This window comes from Bos javanicus, chromosome 16 (assembly GCF_032452875.1).
Source record: "Bos javanicus breed banteng chromosome 16, ARS-OSU_banteng_1.0, whole genome shotgun sequence".
Lineage (NCBI taxonomy): Eukaryota > Metazoa > Chordata > Mammalia > Artiodactyla > Bovidae > Bos > Bos javanicus.
The window spans coordinates 31,487,069-31,498,017 of NC_083883.1; the positions used below are offsets into that span (position 1 = coordinate 31,487,069).

General features: G+C 38.4%; 1 protein-coding gene across 3 annotated transcripts in view; it reads right to left on the reverse strand.

Annotated features, from left to right (window-relative positions):
• The window catches only part of CNST (consortin, connexin sorting protein), a 98,535-nt gene extending 87,596 nt beyond the window's left edge, over positions 1 to 10,939 (reverse strand). Inside the window, exon 1 of one of the 3 annotated variants that reach the window (XM_061382441.1) lies at positions 10,849 to 10,939. The gene's annotated coding sequence lies outside the window, so the exon portion shown is untranslated. The remainder of the gene's footprint in view (positions 1 to 10,848) is intronic. The other 2 variants (XM_061382442.1, XM_061382443.1) reach the window with 2 other exon arrangements.
• Positions 10,940 to 10,949: the final 10 nt, after the last annotated feature.

Consider the following 10,949-nt stretch of genomic DNA (forward strand, 5'->3'; position numbering starts at 1 on the left):
TGGACATTTTAATGTGCAGGTTCAAATGGATATCAGATTAAAATCAACCTATCAATTCAACTAGAATAAAGAACAAAACCATTTTAACAGTATTTTAAAATTATAAACCTAAGCTAGGAGCTCTCCAGTTTACTCTCTAGTCCCCTTTTGAACAAAAGGTAAAAATTTATTAATTTTATCATTTCAGAAGTTATGAAATTTCAAAATGAGTTTAGGCTGATATGTTTACTTTTAATTAAGGTTTTCTCTCATAAGCCAGAGGCAGATTACTGTTCAGAAAACAGTACGTTTGAAAAGCAATGATACTCCAATAAAAATTAATTTAAAAATACTAATAAAATTTTAAAAAAGAATACACTATCTTTGTGTTCTACATAGGAAAAACAGTGACTTAACAGATTTATGGAATGCATGTATCTTTGTGTCTCAAAAATCTATAACGACATTATTGTCTGGTCAATTTAGCAACTGTCACCCTAGTCTTAGATTTTACTGCATATCAAAACACTGTATTCATCTCAGGTGAGTCTCCCTGCACATCAAAACACTGTATTCATCTCAGGTGAGTCTGCCTATCTCCAACTACCAATATCCCATTGTCTGGTTCTAAATTCCTATTCTTTCTAACTTCAATCTTTACTGTCATTACCTCACTACCATTACCCAGTTCAACCATATCAAGAACTCCAGACTCAGGAGTTCCCTTGTGGCCAAGTGATTAGGATTCTAGGCTTTCACTGCCAAGGCCTGGGTTCAGTCCCTACTTGGGGAACTGAGATCCCACAAGTAATGCATCATGGACAAAACGAAAAGAAAAAAAAGAACAAAATTAAATTATTAAAAAACAAAGTGAAAACTCCAGACTCCTGCATTTTCTTTCTTTTTTTTTTAAACATTAGTCAGACTCCTGGCATTCTTTCTTTTCAAGCACTGAATTCATGTATCATCTCTAGCTACTTCCTTTGTTATCTTATGCATCTACTGCACTGACCCTATAAACCCCAGGCCTGATCAACCTGACCACCTTCTCTGCTCTTATACCCAGGCGCTAAAGAAAATCATAACTATGCAGATTGGAAACTATAAAAGCAGTATCCTTCCAACATCAGGTGCAGCCTCAATGCTGGCCTGACATTCTTCCCCAATTAGTCCCAGAACCACATTCCCAGAGCGACACTAACCTTCACCACTGGCCTCCAGTCCTCTTCCTATTCCTAGCTCAGCAGTCTCAACTGGGCCACAGGTAAACAGAAGTTACCAGATGTCAGTTGGTAATCAGTTATTTCCCCTTCTTATCTCAGTAGTACAATGTTTCTATCTGCTGTTCAAGGGTAATCTTTCTACTTGTACCCAGTTTCTTACTTTTTTCTACTTCCTCAGGAGCATGCGTATATAATCAACCTATCTGTGAATGCATTCCTCTCACTGGGTAGGGGAGCCTCATAAAATGCAGCTTTCCTTTATCCTGATTCTGAGTTTATGAACAACTCTTTGAACTGCCAGGAAAAATTCAACCACTAAGAATTAATCATCTTTCTGTAAAATGCACAGGTGGTAAACAAATTTTAAAAACAAACAAAGTAACGACAGAACTGTGTAAAGGCATTCAAAATAAAAGGTAAGATATTTGAGGAAGATTTGTTTTTTAAAAATGAATCACTGTGCCTTTTCTTATAAAATAATTTATTAAATTATTTTTGTCATAAATAAAATATTACCAAAAAAATAAAGCATATATATATAGGAATGTTTATAAAACTATAGCTGCTTATAAGGATTAGCAATTTATAACCAAGCTCAAATTAATTCTGTGAGTCTTATCCTATTCTGGGTCATGGACCCTTTGAAGAATCTGACAAAAAATGTCTCCTCAGAAAAATACACATTAAAAAAAAAATGCACATATACTACCACTAAGTTTTGAGAGTTATTTCAGGTGGCTCACAGACCCCTTGAAGCCTGTTCTTGGACCCAAGGTTAAAAAACTCTGACTGTTTTCAGAGATTGTATTTTATCCATGTCAAATAGGTAGATACTGTTTTCCTCTCCTATAATAAAATATCTAAATAAACATTAATGATATTAATTCTTACCGTGATGTGACACAACGGTGACATGCTAATTTATATCTCCAGCGTACCAAAAGTTACTAGGAAGGCAAGAATGGAGATAGGTGCAAAAGTGAATATGCCTTCTCACTGTCAGCCATTCAAGAGAAATATTTTGATGGAGGTTTGGGGAAAAAAAAAATTCCAGAGTAAGGCAGCTTATTCTAGGTAAGAAATTCTTAGAAACGAATAAAAAAAAAACCAGTACAGAAAAAACCTGTCTCAGAGGAAGATAACTTGCAATGCTTTGAAAGACTGCTGATAGAATATGATTTTTCCCCAAGGTATTTTATTTCAGTGGAGAATATTCCCTAAAGGAACACCTATGACAAAAGAGACACTATTATATTTATGCTAGCAGGAATTCCTTGGCAGTCCACTAGTTAGTTAGGCCTGAGTGGTTTAACTACTGAGGGCCCAGGTTCAATCCTTGATTGGGGAACTAAGATCCCACAAGCTGCATGGCACAGCCAAATAAATTATATATATAATAAATACAATATATATGTGTATATATTTCTAGCACTGTCTCATATTAGTGCAAAGTTTCCCTGTGTAATAGAGAAGAACAAATCTGACATCCTATTGGATCTATTTCTTCTTCTTTAACTTTTTGTATTCTATTGTTTTTGCCAGAAGTTTACAATGTTGCCAATAGCCTAAAACATACAGGATAGCCTAATCTCAAGACTCTGATCTCTAAAGGTAAAAACACTTTCCTATTCACATAGGGATAAAAAATAACATCTGTCTGGCTGGAGGTTTATAGGAACACTGTGACTGGCTACCTGGAAAGCTGCAAGAACAAAGGATTTCCATACCGAAAAGTTCCCAGAGACCAACCACAGGCACACTCCTTTCGGTAAAAAGAAGCCTGACCTCTAACTGGAGGAATGGTTCTTTGGGAACCTAGTTCATCACCTTCTCAGTCTGTTGGCTTTCTGAATAAAGTCACTCACTATTCCTTGCCCCAAGAACTCGTTTCCCAAGCAGTATTGCTAACACTTGTACCCAAAGTTTCTTCCTGGCAAGCCCACCAGACATCAAAGGTAGGACAAGAGAGGTCAATGGATTCTGACTGCTAAATTAAAACTTCTGTTCAACTTTCATGACAGGAAAAAACACTAATTTTTTGAAAAGCCATGTTTTCCTTAAATTAAAATTTAGCTTCCTTCCCCCTTCCCCTCTATGGAGCACAACTACTTCTGTAATAGAGAAGAAAGAGAGGAAAAAAGAAAGGAGTAAAATTTGTTGTACTCCTACCACCCCCACACCCCCACCCCCACCGCCAACGTTATACTAAACCATGACCTATTCTGACTTTTGAACTTTACATGGAAGACATGATAGGAGAAAACCAAAAGGTGAAGCTAGGCAGAATAAACTAGAGGAGATATTATTCTGGACATTTTTTTACATACTCCGAAGCACTGGAACAAAATGAAAACTCTCCAGCAAAATATACAGTTTTATGCAAAGTTTTATACAAGTACATGGAAACTGTCATTTTAAGACAGTCTTAGAATATCTGTTTCATCACCGTAGGTAAGTGTTTCTGAAGCAGAATTTTTGCTCATAAGTTTCTGCACACACACATTTACTCTTGGAGGCTATCAGGGAAGGTAAGCCATACTCTCAAGCATCAAAGACCTGTCATGATTTACTAGGGAATCCCTAGGTTTTCCCCAGGTAAACAGCTGAAAGAGGACAAAAAGGCTGTAGGCATCAAAATCCACAAAATTATAATTAACCAAGAGGGTACCTGATATAATAAAAAATTATCTCCTGAATTAAATAGTTTACTTTAGGTTAATTTGAAATAGATCTTTCTCTGGCTAGCAAAAATATGAACTTTGGTTGACGTAAGACCTATTAGGTCAATTTTAAACTAGGGTTCAACTGTAAGACTAATAAGACAAACCATTTCATCTTACAAAACATTTAATTATATGATCAAAGAAGTCACACGACATTGCTTCTCATTTTGGCTCTTTACAGTGCTGATGCAATGCTATAGGTATAAACTCTAATTGGAATGACAAAGAACTCCAGAACAATTTTTTTTTTAACTATTGAAGCAAAAGGAACCTAGTGATTACTTTGTAAACTGTTGAAGAAAATAAAGCTTAATGACTGATTTTGGATTAAGAAGTCACAAATGGATACAAAGTCTTTTCCTCAGGAAACTAAACTTTGCAATTTTCTAATCAGCATAGTTTCTACAAAATTCCATCCCTCTTTTAATTTGGGTTGAACATGAGGGAGGAAATCAAGTCTGTTACTTGCTATGAATCCTTCTGAGACCTGACTTAAGAAAACCTTTTCATCCCCACAGTGGAAAAAAAAAACTCCATGAGGATTCAATAAATAAAATGCAAATTCACAAAAATAAATCCTTGCTGAAAAATCTTAAAGGAAGATGTTTCAGTTCATTTAATAATTACTTTTAAGATTTATCTGTACAGTGTTAATACCTGCAGAAGAGAGAAACAGTGAACAAGAAAAACAATGCATGCATAAATTAAAAATACAAGTGGTATGCTCTCCAGTATCCAGGAACAACAGCATTCTTTATGTTATTATAAAGTTCACATCTTTTAAGGAAACTATTTACCTAAAAATCTGTAACATAAAAGGCTCTTCAAAATGGTTGTTTGCCTTCATTCAAATTACAAAACCATAGCCATCTATTTCACTGGGTTTTCAAGATGTAGCAAACATAGAAAAAAATGTAATTATTTATTCAGGTAGTAGTTTTCTAAAAAAATCAGTATTCTTATAAGAGGATTTAATAGCTACGGCAATTACAAAAAAGCAAGAGAGTTCCAGAAAAATAACTACTTCTGCTTTACTGACTACACCAAAGCCTTTGACTGTGTGGATCATAACAAACTGGAAATTCTTCAAGAAATGGGAATACCAGACCACCTTACCTGCCTCCTGAGAAATCTGTATGCAGGTCAAGAAGCAACAGTTAGAACTGGACATGGAACAACAGACTGGTTCCAAATCTGGAAAGGAGTATGTCAAGGCTGTATATTGTCACTCTGATTATTTAACTTATACACAGAGTACATCATGCAAAATGCTGGGCTGGATGAAGCACAAGCTGGAATCAAAGTTGCCAGGAGAGATATCAATCTCAGATATGCAGATGACACACCCTTATGGCAGAAAGCAAAGAACTAAAGAGCCTCTTGATGAGGCTCCAACATTCAGAAAACTAAGATCATGGCATCTGGTCCCATCACTTCATGGCAAATAGATGGGAAAACAGTGACAGACTCTATCTTTTTGGGCTCCCAAATCACTGCAGATGGTGACTGCAGCCATGAAATTAAAAGATGCTTGCTCCTTGGAAGAAAAGTTATGACCAACCTAGATAGCATATTCAAAAGCAGAGACATTACTTTGCCAACAAAGGTCCATCTAGTCAAAGCTATGGTTTTTCCAGTAGTCATGGATGGATGTGAGAGTTGGACTATAAAAAAATGCTGAGCGCCAAAGAATTGATGCTTTTGAACTACGTGTTGGAGAAGACTCTTGAGAGTCCCTTGGACTGCTAGGAGATCAGACCAGTCCATCCCAAAGGCAATCAGTCTTGAATATTCACTGGAAGGACTGATGCAAAGCTGAAACTCCAATACTTTGGCCACCTGATGCAAAGAACAGATTCCTTGGAAAAGACCCCGATGCTGGGAAAGATGGAGGGCTGGAGAAGGGGATGACAGAGGATTAGATGGTTGGATGGCACTATCGACTCAATGGACATGAGTTTGAGCAAGCTCCGGGAGTTGGGGATGGACAGGGAAGCCTAGCGTGCTGCAGTCCATGGGGTCACAAAGAGTCAGACACGATTGAGCGACTGAACTGAATCACAAGATACTGTTAATTCCTAAAATCTCTTGTGAAGTTGCCCAGTCCTGTCCGACTCTTCCCGACTCCATCGACTGTAGACTGCTAACCTCCTTTCTTCTTGGGAATTTCCAGGCAAGAATACTAGAGTGGGTTGCCATTTCCTTCTCCAGGGGATCTTCCAACCCAGGGATTGCACTGCAGGAAGACTCTTTACCATCTGAGGTACCAGGGAAACCCTTAAAATCTCTTATGTACAGTTAATTAAAATATCAAATGCTCCGATGTTAATAAAAATGACTAAATCTGTCATTTAAAAAAAATTTGTCCTACAGTCAAAGGGAAAAATAATCTTGAACTGTATTTTGACACACACACACTACCTTTCCTCTCCACGTGGCTAATGATGATGAACGGGGTGGGGGTCTGGGGGGAGGCCCTAAGAGATGGCAGGGAGGAGGTCATATAAAGGCAAAAAGTTTCCATCTCCAAATATGGTAAAGAGCAGAATCTGAAAACTGTGACCAAAACAATTTAAGAAATCTCAAGCTATTATAAGATTCAGAACTTTTTAATGATGTATTGCCTTTTTTAAAGATTGTTCAGATTTTTTTTTAAATTTTATTAAAGAATATTCCAAAAGTTATTTCAAATGCATTTTTAAAAAGTATCCCTTGGTTAAAAGGAAATATAATTTCCCCCCAAAGGAATGATCCATAAATAAAGAGAAGCCTATATTCACAAGAATCTTCAAGGCCCTAAACAAAAGAACACACTCATAAGAGTACTGAGACATAAATTATTGAATGTAGAACTTCTCAATAAAAATATAATCCTCGTAGAGGCCACTTAAATTGAGCTTTTTAAAAAACTTTCAGGACTCTGCTGGTGGTCCAGTGGGTAAGAATCTGCCTGCCAATGCAGGGGATACAGGTTCAGTCCCTGATCCAGGAAGATATCACATGCCATGGGGCAACGAAGCCCATGCACCACAACTAGAGAGTAGCTCCAGCCTGCCGCGTCTAGAGAAAAGCCCATGCAGCAACGAAGACCCAGCACAGCCAAAAATAAAACTGAAAAAAAAAAAAAAGCAAATTGCCAGACTATCAATTATTCATCCTTAATTGACTAAAGAAAAATTAGCTAAGGCTAATATGTAGGAACAAAACAGTGTATTTCCTCTTATCCAACTAAAATGGTAGCAACGGATAGCCACCTATATTTAAAAACAAATGAAATCCTACATTTTCCTACATAACATGCATGCACCTCTCATGAAACAAGCAACAACCAGTAACTGCTGCTGCTAAGTCCCTTCAGTCGTGTCTGACTCTGTGCGATCCCATAGACGGCAGCCCACCAGGCTCCCCGTCCCTGGGATTCTCCAGGCAAGAACACTGGAGTGGGTTGCCATTTCCTTCTCCAGTGCATGAAAGTGAAAAGTGAAATCGAAGTCACTCAGTCGTGTCCGACTCTTAGTGACCCCATGGACTGCAGCCCACCAGGCTCCTCCGCCCATGGGATTTTCCAGGCAAGAGTACTGGAGTGGGGTGCCATTGCCTTCTCCGAACCAGTAACTATCCCTTGCCCAAATCTGTCCCTGATCCTTTAATACTGCACACACTGCCAACACTGTGCTAGGTCTATACTGACTAGATTTTACAGAAGGAATTTGTTTACTGATCAGGTACCATAAAAGTTGTGGAGGAGGCAAGTTTCTCACATTAAATTACAATGAATATAATTAATCCTTCAAGAACATTTTGACATTAAGTGTAAATGTAAAACCATTCGGCTAAAATAGTATTTAGGTAAGTTTAACAGAATACAGACATCAGGATAAGAACAATGAAGGATCATAGTAACCCACAGAAGTCTGTGAGCTGCAGTTACCCTTCCAACAGGGCTATCTTTCAGTCCTAACAGCTCTGAACAAGAGGCGTTCCATGTAAATCACCATCTCTGTTGCAAAAACAAGTTAAAACACATTCCTAGTCAATATGTCAGGAGCTTTCTCTAAAAACTGCCATATTTCTTTTATAGCTTACCCAAACCACCATATACATTTGTGTTTTGCTGCTACTCCCAGTGTTTGGGAGTCAAAAAACATACCCTCTTCCTTCCTAATTTTTGCTAAAAAGGTTTTATCTTTCCTTTGATAACACCATCATATAGAGAAGCACATACACAAAACTCTTAGCCATACCTGAAACTGCTTCAGAACATGTCTCCAAAAGCAGATAATTCTACCTGTTCACCATAAAGTTCAAACTTCTTGTATGTCTTCAGGTTCTCCCTACTTAATGCCAACAGACTTAGTAGACAAAGACTCATACAGTTCCTTGACACACTGTTGACATGCAGATGTAAATAACTGCAACAATGACACCCCAGGAAATGACTGAGCACTCTATACATCTTATGACCCTTACTAAACAAGCACAGGGCAACCTGTTTATCCTCCTCAGTATTAACACAGTCAACACTAAGAGGAAGAGACCCTCCAGGGCTTTCATCCTGCTTAGAATCATCTCAGTTTGAACATCGTAGCACTTCAGGAAAAGGATTTTTAAATTTGCCTCACAGAATTTACCCCAGACTCTTAGGATAAGAAAACATCTTAAGAATCACACAGAAATCCTATAGGTAACATGCTAGCCAATAAGGAAGGTCTTAGCCACAAGCTAAGACCAGTAGCGTCAGAATTCAAATGTAGCATAAATGTAAAATACACACGAAATTTCACAGACTCAGTATGAAAGAATGTAAAATATCTCACTGTTACCTTTTAAAACAGATCACTTGTTGAAATGATATATACAGGATTAAATAAAACATGTTGAAATTAACCCTACCTATTTTTTTGGTAATGTGACTAAAAACCTTTAAATTGCTCGTGTACTAATGCCTTGTATTTCTAGTGGACAGTACTACTGTAGATCCACAGCCTTAATTCTGACAACAAACTTTTACCACCTGGCATTTCCCAATCACAACAGTAACATAAAAGTCAAAAGAAAAGAAGTATTTTGGCTTCTTTATCAGTTAAATTGAGGTAACAATAGAAAAAACTTTAAAATAGTGGAATCACTTTGACTGACACCAAAGACATATTTTCAAAAAGGCAAAAATAGTACCAGATGCAAAAACTATACTTCTTAAGAAAATAAGATGGGGAATAAACAACCAAGGTTTTTCTAATAAAGTAGGTCTAAACGCTGATTATAAGGTTCATCTTTAAAGTAAAATGGACATTTCTTTCATTTCTAGCAACTGGGACCTCAGAAAAATAAAATATGTAATATTCTGTCTCTTGTGTTGTTTAAGCATCTACAACCTCAAACAAACCACTATTAACACTATAAAAGGGGAGATACTTATCATAACCTAATTCTCTTCTCCAAAATCAGAAGAGAATAACACCACTCAAAAGCAAAATTAAAAGTGACATCATTTTCTCCAGGGCTGAATATTATGAAGAAACCAAATTTTAAGAAAAGTATTTAAGAAAAGTATTACCACAATTTTTAAAAGTATATTTTAAAAGTGAGAAATTGAACCATATAGTTCTCTAAGTGAACTATTTCTTCTTTAACTGTAACACATCTTTCTGCTTTAACAATATTTAGACCTCCAGAGCTTGCATATTTCTGAATCTACAAAAATATTTTTATAAGGAGAGAGGGGACAGCTCAGTAAAAGGATGGGGGGCAGGTCTGGTGTTCACTCAGGTATTCAGAGGGTGCAAGAATAATAACTTCTGGAGAACTGTCAATGGCAAAATCCCATTTTAAAAAGAATTTTTAAAAATTAAGACCAAAGGGTCCCCTGGGCTCCACAACAGTTGAGAAGATACTTTCTATGCTGTCCTAACAAATTTATAATCGGAAAAGACCACAGTTGGCCACCAATTCCTTCTTCATTTGATATTTACCAGCTGAGTAAACCCTCAGACTTCTATTTGCTAAGTGATACATTCCTTAGAAACCTTTTCCTTGTGCATTTAAAATGCCAAGATCAATTACGCGGCCAGTAAAGTATGCAGAAAGGATGGTGCATATTTTAAAATAGGAAGTTGAATGCCTGCAGCTTCCTGCCTTGGTACAAAGAGTGATGCTGGTAAAGCTCTTGAGTATAATCCTTAAACACCGAAACCACTCTCAAAGAACTGAGGCTTCTAACACTGCCTAAGAGGTTAAAAAGACTGCCAAATTTTCCATTAGGGCATCCTATTTTTAGAGTCTTTGGAATCTCTCTTTTAAATTGCATTCCACAGTAAGATGTGTTGGACTAAGTTTACAAAAGCAACAACATAAGCATTCTAAGACCTTTATGTTTCCAAGCCTAGGAAGAAATGCTAAGCTTTTACATTTTTCTTCTTTAAGTCTTAACTTTACACCTTTAACAACACGCAAATAAAAATAAAACAAAGGTATATATTGGCCCGGAGGGAGGGATGGGAGGCACTAGGTGCTTCTTGACAGCCTAAGTGGTGAGGCGAGGGGGGAACAGGTATGAAGGAAAATACAAATCACCCGCAGAGGTGGAGGCTGTGGGCAACAGAATGAAAAGGAACAGAAGCGCAGAGGAAGCCGCAGGCTCCGCGGGCAGCCGGGCGACGGAGGACCTCTGGCGCGAGTGCCCTAGGGAGGGAGAAATGGGCGCGCGGCGCAGGGAGAGGCCAAGGCGGCGAGAGAAAAAGAGGAAAACGGGGGAGCGGAGAAGGGGCGGAGGTGAGGGAACGGGGCTCCACCGCGCCCGGAGGGCAGAGGCGGCGATGCCAGAGGAGGACAGCGCCGGGGAAGGAACGAGGGGGGGGTCCCAATGGCTTTCCCCTCGGCCGCCAGCCGGCCGGTCTCCTGCATTTCGCTCTTCCTCTCCTTACCTAGGAACAGGAGACGCAAGGAGGGCTACCGCCGGGCGCCGAATCTGTTTCCAGCCCCGCTCGCTGACATGGCGGCCGACGAGCTGTCACAGAGGTTGCTC